At 38.4% G+C, this 10,172-nt stretch overlaps 1 pseudogene across 1 annotated transcript; it reads left to right on the top strand.

Moving 5' to 3' along the window:
- The first annotated feature begins 803 nt into the window (after nt 1-803).
- LOC103079545 (reactive oxygen species modulator 1 pseudogene) lies at nt 804-1,117 on the top strand (annotated as a pseudogene). The gene has a single exon (XR_014368689.1). The product of XR_014368689.1 is annotated as a reactive oxygen species modulator 1 pseudogene (transcript).
- The last annotated feature ends 9,055 nt before the right edge of the window (nt 1,118-10,172 follow it).

Here is a 10,172-nt window from a genome sequence, read left to right as displayed (position 1 = left end):
CAACCTAAATGTCCATCAACAGATGAATGGATGAAGAAGATGTGGTACATATACACAATGTAATATTACTCACCTATAAAAAAAAGTATGAAATAATAGCATTTTCAGCAACATGGATGGACCTAGATAGAGATTATCATACTAAGTGCAGTAAGTCAGACAGAGAAAGTCAACTATCATATCATATCACTTATATGTGGAATCTAAAATATGATACAAATGAACTTATTTCTGAAACAGAAACAGACTCAGAGACATTAAAAAGAAACTTATGGTTACCAAAGGGGAAAAGTGGGAGGAGGGATAAATTAGGAGTTTGGGATTAGCAGATACAAACTACTATATATAAAATAGATAAACAACAAGGTCCTATTGTATAGCACAGGGAAATATATTCAAAATCTTGTAATAACCTATACTGGAAAAGAATATGAAAAGGAATATATATATATATAACTGAATCACTTTACTGTACACCAGAAACTAACACAACATTGTAAATCAACTATACTTGAATAGGTTTTTTAAAAAAATACATTCACCATGTTGTGAAATCATCACCATTATTCATTTTCAGAACCTTTTCATCTTTCTAAACAGAAACTCTGTACCCCTTAAGCAGTAGTTCCCCTTTCCCCCCTTCTCCTAAACTCCTTGTAACCTCTATTCTACTTTCTCTATGTGAATCTGCCTATTCTAAGTATCTTATATAAGTGGAATCATAAAATATTTGTCCTTTTGTATCTGGCTTATTTCACTTAGCGTAAAGTTTTCAAGGTTCGAGACATAGAGCTGAGCGAAAGATGCCGGTGGCCATGGGCCCCTATGGACAGTCACAGCCAAGCTGCTTCGACCGTGTGAAGATGGGCTTTGTGATGGGTTGCGCTGTGGGCATGGCACCTGGGGCGCTCTTCGGCACCTTTTCCTGTCTCAGGATCGGAATGCGGGGTCAGGAGCTGATGGGCGGCATCGGGAAAACCATGATGCAGAGTGGCGGCACCTTTGGCACATTCATGGCCATTGGGATGGGGATGCTAATCAGGGCAGTGGTTGTCTACAACATCCACCCCCTCCCATCATTCCTAGCCCATGTACTATAATAAAGCAAGTCTGAGTATTCTGAAAAAAAAAAAAAAGTTTTCAAGGTTCATCCGTATTGTAGCGTGTTTCAGAACTTCACTGCTGTTTTTTTTTTTACATCTTTATTGGAGTATAATTGCTTCACAATGGTGTGTTAGTTTCTGCTTTATACCAAAGTGAATCAGTTATACATATACACATGTTCCCATATCTCTTCCCTCTTGCGTCTCCCTCCCTCCCACCCTCCCTATCCCACATTCACTGCTTTTTAAGTCTGAATAATATTCCATTGCTTGTATACACTGCAGTTTGTTCATTCTCTGTTGATGGACACGGATTGTTTCCACCTTTTGGGTATTATGAATACTGCTGCAATGAACATTGGTGTACAAGTATCTGAGTTGCTTCTCTCATTTCTTTTGGGTCTATACCTAGAAGGAGAATTGCTGGATCATATGGTAATTCTATGTTTAAGTTTTTGAGGAACTGCCAAATTGTTTTCCATAATGGCATTTACACTCGCATCAGCAATGCACAAGAGTTCCAGATTACTCCACGTCTTCACCAACACTTGTTATTTTCCATTAAAAAAAATAATAGCCATCCTAATGGATGAGAAATTATACATCATTGTGATTTTGATTTGCATTTCCGTAATGATTAGTGATGTTGAGCATCTTTTCTTGTGCTTACTAGCCATTTGTATATCTTCTTGGAGAAATATCTATTCAAGTCCATTGCCTATTTCTGAATTGGGTTGTCTGTTTTTTAAAATTGTTGAGTTGTAGGAGTTCTTTAAATATTCTGGATACTAATTCCTTATCAGATATATGATTTGCAAATATTTTCTCCCATTCTGTGGGTTGTTTTTCACTGTCTGGAGTTCTTTGATGCACAAATGTTTTTATTTTTATTTTTTTTGCGGTACGCAGTCCTCTCACTGTTGTGGCCTCTCCCGTTGCGAAGCACAGGCTCCGGACGCGCAGGCTCAGCGGCCCAGCCGCACAGGCCCAGCCGCTCCGCGGCATGTGGGATCTTCCTGGACAGGGACATGAACCCGTGTCCCCTGCATCGGCAGGCGGACTCTTAACCACCGCGCCACCAGGGAATCCCAAATGTTTTTAATTTTGATGAAGTGTAACATATATATTCTTTCTTTTGTTGCCTGTGAAGGTCAACCCTTTTAATTTGGGCCATTCTAATAGGTGTGTAGTTTTATATCACTATGGCTTTATTCTGCATTTCCCTGAAAGCTAATGATATCAATCATAGCTTGATAGAGATAGCTCAATATCTTTTCATGTGCTTTTTTGCCATCCATATATCTTCTTTGGTGAACTATCTGTTCCAATGATTTGCCCATTTAAAAAAATTGGGCTGTTTTTTCTTATTATTTAAGGGTTCTTTATATATTCTGGATGTAAATCTTTTATCAGATATGTGATTTGAAATTTTTTTTCCACATCTGTGGTTTGTCTTTCATATTTTAACAATGCCTTTTGAAAAGCAGAAGTATTTAATTATGATGGGTCTAATTTATCTTTTTTTTTTTCTTTTATGGACTGTGCTTTTGGTATTGTACCTAAGAAATATTTGTCTAACCTTAAGTCATGCAGATTATGAGTTCTTCTAGAAATTTAATAGTTTTAGTTTTTACATTTAGGTCTATGATCCATTTTGTGTTAACTTTTTTTTTTTTTTGGTCGGTACGCGGGCCTCTCACTGTTGTGGCCTCTCCTGTTGAGGAGCACAGGCTCCGGACGCGCAGGCTCAGCGGCCATGGCTCATGGGCCCAGCCACTCCGCGGCATGTGGAATCCTCCCGGACCAGGGCACGAACCCGTGTCCCCTGAATCGGCAGGCGGACTCTCAACCACTGCCCCACCAGGGAAGCCCTGTGTTAACTTTTTAATATGAAACAAGATAAGGATAGAGGTTCATTTTATACTTATGGATATCCAATTGTTCCAGAACTATTTGTTGAAAAGATAATTCCCTTTGGTTACTTTTGGTTACTTCTTCATTAAACTTTAAAACTGTTCTTTCTTTTTTTTTTAACATCTTTATTGGAGTATAATTGCTTTGCAATGGTGTGTTAGTTTCTACCCTACAACAAAGTGAATCAGTTATGCATATACATACGTCCCCGTATCTCTTCCCTCTTGCATCTCCCTCCCTCCCATCCTCTCTATCCCATTCCTCCAGGTGGTCACAAAACACCAAGCTGATCTCCCTGTGCTATGCGGCTGCTTCCCACCAGCTATCCACCTTACGTAAAACAGTTCTTTTTAATCACATAAGTCACAGATGAATATATTCTCCTTGTAAAATATAAAATCATTTTTGACCACTTTTATATCAAATCAGGCTTCCCCCAACACTTCCCACCAGGTAACAGCTCTAATGACATCAATTTGAAGTGTATCCTTCCAGGTCTTTTTCTATGTATGGAGATAAATTTCTGTATATGTATATGTGTATATATATATGCAGTATTGTATGTTTAGTTTAGATAGGATCATCCTATATGTATCATTCTGAATTTAGCTTTTTGGTACATAAAAACACTTGTCACAGATCTTTCCATGTTAGAACATAGCGACTTACTTCATTTTTTTTAGCTGTTTCATAGGATTCCATAGTACCACTATACCTTCCTTTGTTTCACCATTGCCTTATTGATGAATATTTAGGTAGTTTTCATTTTTTTCTACTGCTACAAACAATGCTGTAGATGAGCATCCCTGAACCTGCTTTTGGCGCACATATGTGTTTCCCTAGGTAGATATCGGGAAGGGGAATTTATGCAACAAATACATATATAACACTTACTGTATGCCAAGTTCTCTTCTAAATGCTTTACATATATGAATTCAGTTAATCCTCACAACAAGCCCATGTTTTTATCCTCATTTTACAGATTAGGAAACCAAGGCACAGATAGGTTAAACAATTTACCAAAGGTCACACAGCTGGTCAATAGCAGGGCCAGGATTTGAACTCAGATAGTTTGGTTCCAGAGTTCAGTTTGCTGGGTCATAGGGCATGGGTATTTTTAAAGACCTGCCAAATTGGCCTCCAAAGAGGCTGTATGAATTGCACGCCCAACAGCAGTGTATGAGAGTATTCATTTCCCTTCACCCTTACTAACATGTAAAACTTTAAAAATAGCATTTTTACTGATTATTAATAACAGTGTGTAACAACTAATATTTATTGAATATTTAATATGTTCTAGCATTCTGCTAAGCACTCCATATGCTTTCTCTTCACCTCACTTTGCTTTAGTTTTCCTGATAGTATCCTCTCTACTGTTATGTATTAATTAGCATGTTTGCTTATTGCCTGTCTCTCCCCACTAGTGTCACCTCTATGAGGGCAAAGATTTTTGTCTGTCTTGTTCACTGCTTTCCTCAACACCTGGAACTAAGCATTTGTTGACTGACTGAATAAATGAATGAAAACAATTTTATGGGGACTTCCCTGGCAGTCCAGTGGTTAACCCTCTACATTTCCATTGCAGGGGGCCTGGGTTCATCCTTGGTCAGGGAACCAAGATCCTGCATGCAGCACTGCACGGCCAAAAAAAAAAGTTTATATATGATTTTTTTTGTGTGTATTTAACAAAACAGCTACTAATTTTTTTAGGAGATAAATACTTATTAAGTGTTTGGGCCTAACAACAACAACAAAACCCAAACCATTCTATGAACGTGGAAATCAAGGCTCAAAGAGATTAAGTAACTCACCCAAACTTCCACTAGCTCACGTTGGAGCTGGATTTAGAAGCCAGTCTAATTCCAATGTTTGTCTGTGCTCTTGTTTAGCCTCCCGGAATCTGTTTTCCATTTCCATTTCTATAATTATGTTATTTCATGGATGTTATATACATGGAATCATGCAGTATGTATCCTTTAGAGATTGGCTGTATTTAATTCAGCATAATTTCCTTGATGTTCATCCAAGTTGTTCATTCCTTTTTATTGCTGAATAGTATTCCATGGTATGGATGTACCACTGTTTGTTTAACCCAGGGAAGCGTAACTGAGTGGTTTCCAGTTTGGGGCTTTTAGGAATAAAGCTGCTACAAACATTTGTGTACAGGTTTTTGTGTGGACATAAGTTTTCATATCTCTGAGACAAATGTCCAAGACTGCAAGTGCTGGGTTGTATGGTAAGGGCATGTTTACTTTGATTAAAACTGCCATATTCGGGACTTCACTGTTGGCGCAGTGGTTAAGAATCCGCTGGCCAATGCAGGGGACACAAGTTCGAGCCCTGGTCCAGTAACTAAGCCCGTGCACCACAACTACTGAGCCTGTGCTCTAGAGCCTGCAAGCCACAACTACTGAGCCTGTGCTCTAGAGCCTGCAAGCCACAACTACTGAGCCCATGTACCACAACTACTGAAGCCTGGGCACCTAGAGCCTGTGCTCCTCAACAAGAAAAGCCACCACAATGAGAAGCCCATGCACTGCAACGCAGAGTAGCCCCTGCTCACTGCAGCTAGAGGAAGCCCATGCACAGCAACGAAGACCCAACGCAGCCAAAAATAAATAAATAAATTAAAAAAACCCCAAAACCTGCCACATTCTATGTCACAGTGGTTGTACCAGTTAACATTGCCACCAGCAATGTGTGAGTGATCCAGTTTCTCTGCATCCTTTTCAGCATCTGGGGTTGTCACTAATTTTTATTTTTTATTTTATTTTTTTAATAAATTTATTTATTTTACTTTTGGTTGTGTTGGGTCTTCTTGCTGTGTGTGGGCTTTCTCTAGTTGTGGTGAGCGGGGGCTACTTTTCATTGCAGTGCGCGGGCTTCTCACAGCCATGGCTTCTCTTGTTGCAGAGCACCAGCTCTAGGCGCATGGCCTTCAGTAGTTGTGGCCCACGGGCTTAACGGCTCTGTGGCATGTGGGGTCTTCCCGGACCAGGGCTGGAACCCGTGTCCCCTGCATTGGCAGGTGGACTCTTAACCACTGCGCCACGAGGGAAGCCCACTAATTTTTATTTTAACCATTCTGACAGGTGAGTAGTAATATCTCATTGTAGTTTTTTTTCTAAACATCTTTTTTTATTTTTTTATTTTTATTTTTTTTCTTGCGTTATGCGGGCCTCTCACTGTTGTGGCCTCTCCCATTTGCGGAGCACAGGCTCCGGACGCGCAGGCTCAGCGGCCATGGCTCACGGGCCCAGCCGCTCCGCGGCATGTGGGATCCTCCCGAAACGGGGCACGAACCCGCGTCTCCTGCATCGGCAGGCGGACTCTCAAGCACTGCGCCACCAGGGAAGCCCTCTAAACATCTTAATTGGAGTATCATTGCTTTATAATGGTGTGTTAGTTTCTGCTGTATAACAAAGTGAGTCAGTTATACGTATACATATATCCCCATATCCTCTCCCTCTTGTGTCTCCCTCCCACCCTCCCTATCCCACCCCTCTAGGTGGTCACAAAGCACCAAGCTGATCTCCCCGTGCTATGTGGCTGCTTCCCACTGGCTATCTATCTTACATTTGGTATTGTATATATAAGTTTATGCCACTCTTTCACTTCGTCCCAGTTTACCCTTCCCCCTCCCCGTATCCTCAAGTCCATTCTCTACATCTACATCTTTATTCCTGTCCTGCTCCTAGGTTTGTGAGAACCATTATTTTTCTTTTCTAGATTCCACATATGTGTGTTAGCATACGATATTTGTTTTTCTCTTTCTGACTTACTTCACTCTGTATGACAGACTCTAGGTCCATCCAGGTCCATCCACCTCACTACAAATAACTCAATTTTGTCTCTTTTTTATGGCTGAGTAATATTCCATTGTATATATATGCCACATCTTCTTTATCCATTCATCTGTTGATGGACACTTAGGTTGCTTCCATGCTCTGGCTATTGTAAATAGTGCTGCAATGAATATTGTGGTACATGTCTTTTTCTGAATTACAGTTTTTTCAGGGTATATGCCCAGTAGTGGGATTGCTGGGTCATATGGTAGTTCTATTTTTAGTTTTTTAAGGAAACTCCATACTGTTCTCCATAGTGGCTGTATCAATTTACATTCCTACCAACAGTGCAAGAGGGTTCCATTTTGTCCACACCCTCTCCAGCATTTATTGTTTGTAGATTTTTTGATGATGGCCATTCTGACCAGTGTAAGGTGATACCTCATTGTAGTTTTGATTTGCATTTCTCTAATGATTTGTGATGTTGAGCATCCTTGTTTGTTTTGTTTGTTTTTGTTTTGTTGTGTTTGTTGGCAATCTGTATATCTTCTTTGGAGAAATGTCTGTTTAGGTCTTCTGCCCATTTTTGGATTGGGTTGTTTGGTTTTTTCATATTGAGCTACATGAGCTGCTTGTATATTTTGGAGATTAATCCTTTGTCCATTGATTTATTTGCAAATATCTTCTCCCATTTTGAGGGTCGTCTTTTCGTCTTGTTTATGGTTTCCTTTGCTGTGCAAAAGCTTTTATGTTTCATTAGGTCCCATTTCTTTATTTTTGGTTTTATTTCCCTTATTCTAGGGGGTGGGTCAGAAAGGATCTTGTTGTGATTTATGTCATAGAGTGTTCTGCCTGTGTCTTCCTCTAAGAGTTTCATAGTGTCCAGCCTTACATTTAGGTCTTTAATCCATTTTGAGTTTACTTTTGTGTATTGTGCTAGGGAGTGATCTAATCTCATACTTTTACATGTACCTGTCCAGTTTTCCCAGCAACACTTACTGAAGGGGTGTCCTTTTTCCACTGTACATTCCTGCCTCCTTTATCAAAGATAAGGTGACCATATGTGCGTGGGCTTTCTATCCTGTTCCATTGATCTATATTTCTGTAGTTTTAATTTACATTTCCTTAATGGCTGATACTGAACATCTTTTCGTGTGCTTATTTGCCATCTGTATATCCTCTTCAGTGAAATATCTGTGCAAGTCTTTTGCCCATTTTCTAATTGGATTGTTTGTTTTTTTTATTGTCAAATTTTGGAGATTCTTTACATATGCTAATTTTGAGAGTGCTTTATGTAGTCTAGATGCTAGTCATTTGTCAAAAGTGGTTTAGAGGTATATTCTCCCAGTCTATAACTTGTCTTTTCATCCTCTTCACATAGGTTTCACAGAGCAAAAGTTTTTACTTCGGGCAAGGTTGAAATGATCAATATTTCCTTTTATAGATTGTGCTTTTGGTGTCAAGTAAGAATTCTTCACCTAACCTTAGGTTTTGAGGATTATTTTCTATGTTTTTTTTCCTAAAATTGTGCAGTATGTTTTACAATCTAATCAGTTACCAACTTGAGTTAATTTTTGTATATGATATCCAATTGCTCCAGCAGCATTCTTTGAAAAGGCTATCCCTCCTCCTTTCAACTGCTTTTGCACCTTTGTCAAAAATCATTTGGTTATATTTGTGTGAGTCTATTTCTGGGTTCTCTATTCTGTTCTATTGATCTTTCTATGTGTCTCTCTTTCCACCAGTATCACACTGTCTTAATTACTGTAGCTATATAGTAAGCCTTAACATCAATTAAAGTGCTTCTTCCCACTTTATTCTTCTTTAATTATTATTATTGTTGTTATTATTCTTTTGGCTGCACCGCGTGGCTTGTGGGATCCTCGCTCCCCAACCAGGGATCAAACCTGGGCCCTCGGCAGTGAAAGGGTGGAGTCCCAACCACTGGACTGCCAGAGAATTCCCCACTTTATTCTTCTTTAACAAAATTGTTTTAGCCGCTCTAGTTCCTTTGCCTTTCTCTATAAATTTTGGAATAAGTATGAAAAAAAAGTACAAAAAAAAACTTGCTGAGATTTTGATAGAAATTGCATGAAATTTGTAAACCTATTTAGGTCTTCTTTGATTTCTTTAACCAATATATTTTAATTTTCAGCATACAGATCCTGACCAGGTTTCATACATAGTAGATAGTAATTGTAAATGGTACTGTCACGCCCTAAATTTCGGCTTCCATGTGTTCATCGCTAGTATATAAAAATGCAGTTGCCTTTTTTTGTATTGATCTTGTATCTTTTGAGCTTGCTGAACTCACTTATTAGTTCTAGGAGTGTTTTTGTAGATTGCTTGGGATTTTCTACATAGCCAATCATACCATGTGCAAATAGGGAAATTTTTTCTTTCTTTCTTTCTTTCTTCCTTTCTTTTTTCTTTCTTTCCTTCTTTCTATCTGTACGCTTTTTATTTCTTTTTCTTGCTTAACTGCACTTGCCTTACTTCCAGTGTTATGTTGAATAAGAACAATGAATGTATATCCTTGTCTTGTTCCTGATCTTAGAGAGAAATCATTTAGTTTTTCTCCATTAAGTATAATGCTAGCTGTAGGGTTTTTGTGTTTTTTTATGAGATGCTCTTTATGAGGTTGAGAAAATTCCACTCTATTCCTAGTGTACTGAGAAGTAATTTTCTCTTTTTAAATCATGATTTGGTGTTGGATTTTGTCAAATGCTTTTTCTGCATTAACTGATATGGTCATATGTTTTTTCTTCTTTAGTCTGCTGATATGGTAAATTACATTGATTGAGTTTTGAATGATGAACCAAACTTGCTTACCTGGAATAAGTCTCACTTGGTCATGGTGTATTATATTTTTTATATATTATTGGATTGGATTTGTTACATTTTTGTTTAGAAATTTTGCAACTAATTTCAGGAGAGATATTGGTCTGCAGTTTTCTTCTTGTGTGTGTTGTCCTTGTCTGGTTTTGGGATCATGGTGGTACTTGGGAGGTATTTCCTCCTCTTATTTTCTGGAAGACATTGTGTAAAATTGGTGTTAATTCTTCTTTGAATATTTCATAAAGTTGTTCAGTGAAAAAAATCTGGGTCTAGAGATTTCTTTTCCAGGAGCTCTTTAATTAATCAAATGCAATCTCTTTAGTGGTTATAGGACTATTAAGATGATCTATTTCATCTTGGTCAAGTTTTGGTAGCTTTGGGTTTTGAGGAATTAGTCCTTTTCTTCTACATTGAATTCAGGAGCATGAAGTTGTTCATAGTATTCCCTTATTATCCCTTTAATAGCTTCAGAATCAGTAATGATAGCCCCTGTTTCATTCCTGATATCGGTAATTTATGTTTTCTCTCTTTT

This window comes from Lipotes vexillifer, unplaced genomic scaffold (genome assembly GCF_000442215.2).
Source record: "Lipotes vexillifer unplaced genomic scaffold, Lipotes_vexillifer_v1.1 scaffold142, whole genome shotgun sequence".
Taxonomy (NCBI): domain Eukaryota; kingdom Metazoa; phylum Chordata; class Mammalia; order Artiodactyla; family Lipotidae; genus Lipotes; species Lipotes vexillifer.
The sequence above is the reverse complement of the archived record's forward strand: the minus strand, read 5'-3'. Positions and strand labels throughout refer to the sequence as shown.